General features: G+C 36.4%; 1 non-coding gene across 1 annotated transcript; it reads left to right on the forward strand.

The window, feature by feature from the left end:
* Positions 1 to 2,456: 2,456 nt before the first annotated feature.
* Positions 2,457 to 2,529, forward strand: Trnam-cau (transfer RNA methionine (anticodon CAU)). Its single transcript has one exon. It is a non-coding gene; the product is annotated as a tRNA-Met (tRNA).
* Positions 2,530 to 7,609: the final 5,080 nt, after the last annotated feature.

Raw genomic sequence — 7,609 nt, forward strand, 5'->3', positions numbered from 1 at the left:
TGGAAGTTTTGACAAGGTGTGGGGATACGAGGATGCTAATATGAGTATGTGTATTTAAACGACATTCATAATATAGCACTAACTATTATCAGTAAAGTGAGTGTAGTGTGTTTACTTGCCACAAAGCCATATACAAGTCGCAGAAATCAGAGTTAATTTTAAAGTCACAATAATTTAACGAAAAATCATTAGGCAAAATGAAACAGATATGACTAAGCACTATCAATAAGGGGACTGCTATTTGCTTATTTGCCAAGAAAAAAAAATCAAAACATTATGAAAATGTATATAATAGACAATTACTCGAAAAGGGACGGAAAAATCCGAAAATGAACAAAAAGTACCTTTGGCCTACTATGATAATAATAATAATAATAATAATAATAATAATGAATAATAATAATAATAATAATAATAATAATAATAATAATAATAATAATAATAATAAAAGACCACCATAGACGCACTGACTAATGTAATCTCAGTAACATAATCTTTTTAATCCCCGTTCAGAACTTAATCCTATTACAACGATGTTTATACAGAAAGGATTAAGGTTATTTGTTGGGATTATACCTCTCTGTATGATAAGAGATAGCTGTACAGTAACAAAACATTTGGGGAAGTAGATCATTAATCTCTTTGTTACTATTAACATTATCATCATTGTAATCACCATCACTATTATTAGGCTATATCAGCTTTTAAGCTCATGCAGAGTCACTATCTCCTGACATAGTATTAATATTCAAAACTGTATTTTAAGTATCAAAGTGGTAACCGATCATGAAATAGAAGGGACGACTTATTGAAGATATAATAATAATAATAATAATAATAATAATAATAATAATAATAATAATAATAATAATAATAATAATAATAATAATAATAATAATAATAAAAATAATAATAATAATAATAACAGAGCGATAGCAATAAAAATTGTCCTTGTAATGTGATGGAAAAGCCATATTTAACTCTTACAAGCATATTATAAGAACACAAATGTTGAGTTTCTCTCCAAATTGAATAATGACGTTATTGTAAACTACCGTTACAATAAGAGTAATAAGAATTCAGAATATATTAACAAAAACAAATTTTCCACAATTTCCAGCTTCGCCTCTGCTGGAAAAGCTTTAAGAGTGGTAATTCCGTTGTGCGTCGACTGTAAATATATAAATAAAAAAGGGAAAAAATCAAACAAAAAGTAAAATAATGAAATGAAGGGTCAGTGACCTCGTTTCCTAGCCCGTAACGCGGCTATGCTGAAAAGTGGAAGCGGTATACTGTGCAGTTGGTGTAGTAAACACACACCTAATCACATACATACACACGAGTGTTTGTGTGTAAGTTCGTTTGCACGTACACCCATATGAGTATTGGTGTATATTTTTTTCATACAGGTGTCTGAATTTTTTACATGTGTATATAATGATACTTTGGTAAAATGGTATCTTTTCATAGGTGATACATGCGTTTGTATCCATGTGTCAGAACATTCACATGCAGGCTTGTATAACTACATACACATGCACAAACATATATATTTATGTATGTATATATAAGAGCTTTTACGAAGAAAACTATGAACGACAATAGATGGTTGTATTTTCCTTTTACTTTTCATATTTCATGTCTTTTTCACCAATCCATTTTGACTAATTCACAGAAATTACCTACCCACAGAAAATTCAAATGGCCAAAACTTTTTCAAAATTCTTATTACGAGTGCTGTTGTTCACTACTTTTTCCTGAAGTGTATTGCTCTCTTCTGTTTTATCTGCCCTTTGTTTTAGTATACGAACGATAACTAAGATAAAATACTTTATGATTTAAAAATAGCTGACAGACCCCCTCCCCCGCAAGAAAAATCTCCCATTTTCATATCAAAGAGGTTCTTTGGGAATAATCAATATTGTGTACACTGATATGCAGGGGACTCAAAACAATAGTGAGATTCGTTTGCGTTGGTAAGCAGAATCCAGATGTCCATACTAGGCCTATTACTCACTTACACACACCACCGCATTTATGAGACGATTTTGAAAGAGGCTCCGTGATGGCATAAGTACTTCCACCTGTATCCAAAAAAATTAATAAAATGAAAAAATAACTGAATAATCTTCAGTCTGTTTTACTATCCGGTTTTTTCTGTCTATCATTAAAACTATTACAATAGTTGAGACACACTTATTAAAATATTGTAAATTTATTTGGTTCTGGTTAGTCTACTCTAGCTGATAAACGGTCTCAAGCTACACGCTTAGTTAAACTTGAACGTTTCTTTTCCAAATAACGATACAGAAAACTGACTTTTACACCTTAGTTGCCGTCATACTCTTAAGAGTGTGCTTATTATCAAAATTTATCAAACTGGATGACGATAATATATTTGGATAATTTAACAAATACATTGCGATTTCACATGACCATCTGAGCGCCTCAACAGCGCCTCGATAGCGCAGTAGGCAGCGCGTCAGTCTCATAATCTGAAGGTCGTGAGTTCGATCCTCACTCGGGGCAGAAGACTTTTGTTATAGTCATTTAATAAATGTACGAATAACTTCATAATGGACATTCTTCAGCCTCATCATCGCCTTTAAAACCCACATGACGCAAAGGGTATTTGTGAAATTCTGCCTGACATATTTTTATTGTGTTTTATTTTCCACAAATCTCCACATCCCCAGCGTCCCTTCTCATGGTTCTCAGCCAAGTAGGTCTGGGTGCATCAGTTAGTTGGCACTGGATTATCGAAGTTGGCTAGCACAAGTTGAACCACTGGTGGTTTTGAGTCACCAACTGATTGAAAGGATTTCATCACCTTGTACCACCAGATCAGAGGTCACTTATATCAATAGACATTGGTATGCGGACTCAGAAAAAAGCATATAATTCGCAGAAAATGTTTTGGTATTTCTTGTTGAAGCCAACCATAGAGTTTGTGGAAGAGTCTAACCTTTCTTTTCTAGGATTTGGTATTAGAGCTTCTGGCCATCCGCAGATTAGATACTTGCTAATCATTTTCGGGAGAAGAGTATGCAGTGGGAAGAGGTCCTTATTCCTGAATCAGGGACTTTACCCGATAGTATATCAGGGCACACAAGGTTCGGAGCCTTAAGTCCTGGTAGTTTGAGTGAGCGACTGATAAGACTGAATCCAGCGTTCTGTACTGTATGTTCAAGAAACATTACATTGCAAATAAGCACTGCTGCAAAATTTAAGGCAAACCAAGTAGTTAGCAATAGGTTTTCTGACAGTTTGCCGTAGATGACGGTAACTAGTGCTTGGGTTGAGGGCCCCTCTGTGATTTACCTTCAATTCTTCATTCTTCTTAGTCATTGCCTATATAGATGTGGGTGGGGTATCTGTGCTAGCATAGTAATACTACTGTAGCAGCAGTGTCGCAACAATATAGCAGTAATATACATGAATTAAACGTTTAGGCCAACTGCTGGGATCCTTGAGGATCATTTAGCACTTCTTACAACTACTCGAGAAATGAGTTTTTATAGCCAGAAGTTAAATTTTCTAATCCAGCAATGCCCATGATAGCCTTCAGTGTTATCCTGAATTATAATGAGGCCAAAGTGGGTGGAGCCTCATGAAGTCATCATTCTGACGATAATTATTTGTGAAGGTTTAAAGCCAAAATACAGTACCGGCTATTTTTTTCAGTAAATAGGTAGATAGCCAATAAATAAAAATTGCTTGGCATTGGATATAGCAGTTATCAAATCAAGCTTGCCTACTATGTTTTTGAAAATAACCAACTATTCCCTACATCTTGTCAATCTGATTGTGACATAAAGTAGACATTAATTTCTTAGGAAACTTATTTTGGGAGTTAGACTAATAATCGAAGTGTTTTTGTATTTATTAATATATTTTGTTGGTTTGTTCATTATGACAATTATCAGTGGAAAGGTTTCAGAGTTCATAAAGGTGTACTGCTTTGCTTGTATCTAAATTTGTATGTCATTGTTGCCAGAGGTATAGCCTTCGTTACGTATAGCCAATCATCCATCGAGAAAGAGGGAAGAAATGCTGTCATAAGTTACATAACAAGTGCGTTCGAAACCTTTTCTCTGAGTAAGTTGGTCCGTCTTCAAAAAAAGTCACTTTTACATTATAAGTACCAAATTTATTCAACCTACTTAATGCAGAATACAGTCAAAATTTATGTGTAGATATAATGTGTATTCTGAATAAGCGTTATATTTATGAAATGCATAGATAAAAAGTTATTGCGAAAAAACCGTGTTACAGAGGCCCTGAATCTCATAGTAGTTCAAGTTGTTGGTGTAAAAAATATTAAATATTATTCATTATTTGTATTAAGCATGAGAGTTTTACAGGTTATGGTGGTTTGCAAAAGGTTTCATAATCAGCTCACTGGTCTGGGTAAACTATTATAATAAGGCAAATGTTTTTATTGTATTATTGAATCCCTAGTCCAGGTAATGAAAATGTTCTGTGGTAATAATTATATTTTTCAGTATTGGCCAACTGCTAAATTTTCTCGCTGATTAAGGCTTAGAGATCAAACGATGTCGTAACAACATACATACATACATACATACATAGACAGATAATGTACACTGCAACTGAGACCACAACAGTGTAAGAAAACTCTATTAGTTACCACAAAGTCTTGCATGTGCGGTCATGCGGGAACGCTCTCAAAACCATGACATGGACGACGAAAGTGAGCTTACTCGTGTGATTCTTGGATGGAAATATGAACTACGTGTGTGTGTGTGTGTGTGTGTGTGTGTGTGTGAGAGAGAGAGAGAGAGAGAGAGAGAGAGAGAGAGAAATACAATGGAATTAGAATATAAAATGTAGGTCAAAAGCCAAGCGCTGGGACCAATGAAGTCATTCAGCTCTAAAAATAATATTGAAACAATTGTTAGGAGAGGGTGGATAGTAAGATGGAAGAACCTTGATTAATGCCTAAAAAGCACCTTGTGAAAAGCATTAAGGACAGCCCCCACGACAGAGACTAAGCCTATATTCATAATCTCGCGACGTGTTTTTTTTTTTTTTTTTTTTTTTTTTTGGCGATAAAATGGTAGGCCAGAAGAAGGACGGATGCTAATACTGAGACAGGCAAAAGCGCAATCCAAAGCTGAACTGCGATGCTGTCAATTAAATGAAAAGCAGCTCAAGGAAGTAACTATTACAAAGTAAGAAAGTGGTCGGCAACAAGGCTCTTCAATGAATATCGGATGATCATTTAAGAAACGTCCTAAATTGTATAAAAGATCAGGGCTATCTGCCTATCTATCTAGATTAAGCCAGCCTTATAGTGGCACGAACTCTTTTTCTTCGGTAGCCGGTAACTCCCAAAGGCAAGCAGATTACCTCTTTTTACCGGCAACATTCTATTTAAATTTGCCTCTCGTATTACGCAGGCAACAATTCAGCGATGCCATCAAGAATCGAACTAATAATAAACCACCTGGTCTCTCTGCAAAAGCTCTGAAGGTTTGCCACCCATTAATGCACATTTTGCTTGCTGCATAAATCAGTAAGTGTTACATTCATCGTTTCCTCCCAGAATCCACACTCTTGGTTTGAAATACCATTAATCAAAAACAAGGAGGCAACTAACCAAGGTAGCTATCATAGCCCGATGGTCATCATTATTACAATTTCACAAAAGACATTGAGTCTGTGCTTTTATAGAGGCTTGTCCCTTTATTAAACACTTTAGGCAGCCATTTTAAAGCTAACCACTTGACCAACAACTCTACATCTTTATTTTGGGAGACGTGCTAAACGTTTACTTATTATCAGCCTTTCCTGTTGGGAAAGCCTTTTTAAGAGTAAATTATCGTAATCTTTTCTTAAACCTCATACAAGAGGTACACATTATTAACAAACTGCCATCAATGGAGAGGTACATGCTAAATACTGAATGGTCATATATAGTTTGCCAGTTCTCCACTGAGCAATTTTAAGTCAAATGAAGTAACATATTGTCACGCAACTTCGGTTCCTCTAACATACTTCAGGGTGGCACTCTCTCACCGCATGTGTTTAATACATACATAAGTCACTAGAATGGTGGTCTAAGCTCACTTCAAATCGGATACACTATCAACGGATTAGCAACGAACAACGTCTGTTACACCGATGATATGGTTCTAATCTCACAATCAGCGCAGGATCTCCAGCGACTAATCGATACCTTCCGTAGGTAGTCAAATGAATTTGACATAGTTTACAACGACACCTAAACCTGGCACATTGTTCCCGGGAGCGTTGAAACACACTGAATGCCACGAACCTTCTTCGCCTGAATTGTCATTTGGAATTTGGTCTTGAATTCCTGTCTCTGAGTCACATATCACGGATGGACGTTAACGATATAGTTGACAGAGAAAACAAGAAATCTAAATGCTGCTATACAGTTTCTATTGCTATAGCAGCTGGAATAAGTCTATCACTGTTACTTATAATGATATTCTGAGGCGCTTTATAAACAAACCTCACTATCACTGTTGCTTGTTAGTATGGTGTTTTTACGTTGCATGGAACCAGAAGTTATTCAGCAACGGGACTAACGGCTTCACGTGACTTCCGACCACGTCGAGAGTGCATTTCTGTCACCAGAAATACACATCTCTCACACCTCAAAGGAATGTCCCTGAATCGAACTGGCGGTCACCGAGATGACAGGCCAAGACCATACCGATCATGCCACCAAAGCGCTCCTCATCACTCTGCTGCACTGATGTTTATAGAAAATCGTTCAAATAATCTGGAAATCATCATTAGGAGAACCATATCCAGTCCTATCACCGTCTGAGAAATAGCAACGCTCCTCTAATCCAAAACATCCTAAACAAGAAGTGAGAAGATTTAAACTTTGTGAAAGATCAGATAACGGGACTTCCGTATAGGAATGGGGCATTGGTTTTATCTACATCATAGATGACTATAAATGTGAATATTTCAACTGCCACTTTCGCATTTTTTTTTAGTGTTAGCATAGCTATAGTAGACTCTCATCAACAGTGCATTTGACGTTTAGGCCAGTCCCTTACGACGCTCCTGATTGGCTGTTGATAAGCAAATCACAGGGCTGGAAACTCTCAGTCTCTCTCGAAAGTTCACATGAGTAGGTTTTATGTTCCACCTCTCCTGAAAGACGTATTCCTCAGGAGATATGGAACATACATCCTACCTATGTGAACTCTCGAGAGAGACTGAGAGTTTCCAGCACTGTGATTGGATTATCAACACCCAATCAGGAGCGTCGTAAGGGACTGGCCTAGACATCAAATGCACGGCTGATGTGTATCTACTGTTGTAATTTTTGTCATTTTTGTATTACTGTTCTTGAGTATTTGTTGGTATTGTGTACCTCACAATCTAACAACGCTGGAGATCGGAGGCTGTCAGATGTCCTGTTATGAATGTGGCTGCTAAGTTATCAATGCCACCCAAGGAAGTTTCAACTTTGTTTGCATTACTGTCGATGATGCTTTGGCTGTTACCATTTTTATTATCTAATAACAATAAAGCAGCCTTACCATCCCCAAATGTGAATTCTATTCAATGACGTTACCTAACCGTCGGTACTGTACTTAGT

Source organism: Macrobrachium nipponense, chromosome 11, assembly GCF_015104395.2.
Source record: "Macrobrachium nipponense isolate FS-2020 chromosome 11, ASM1510439v2, whole genome shotgun sequence".
In the NCBI taxonomy this organism is placed as follows: domain Eukaryota; kingdom Metazoa; phylum Arthropoda; class Malacostraca; order Decapoda; family Palaemonidae; genus Macrobrachium; species Macrobrachium nipponense.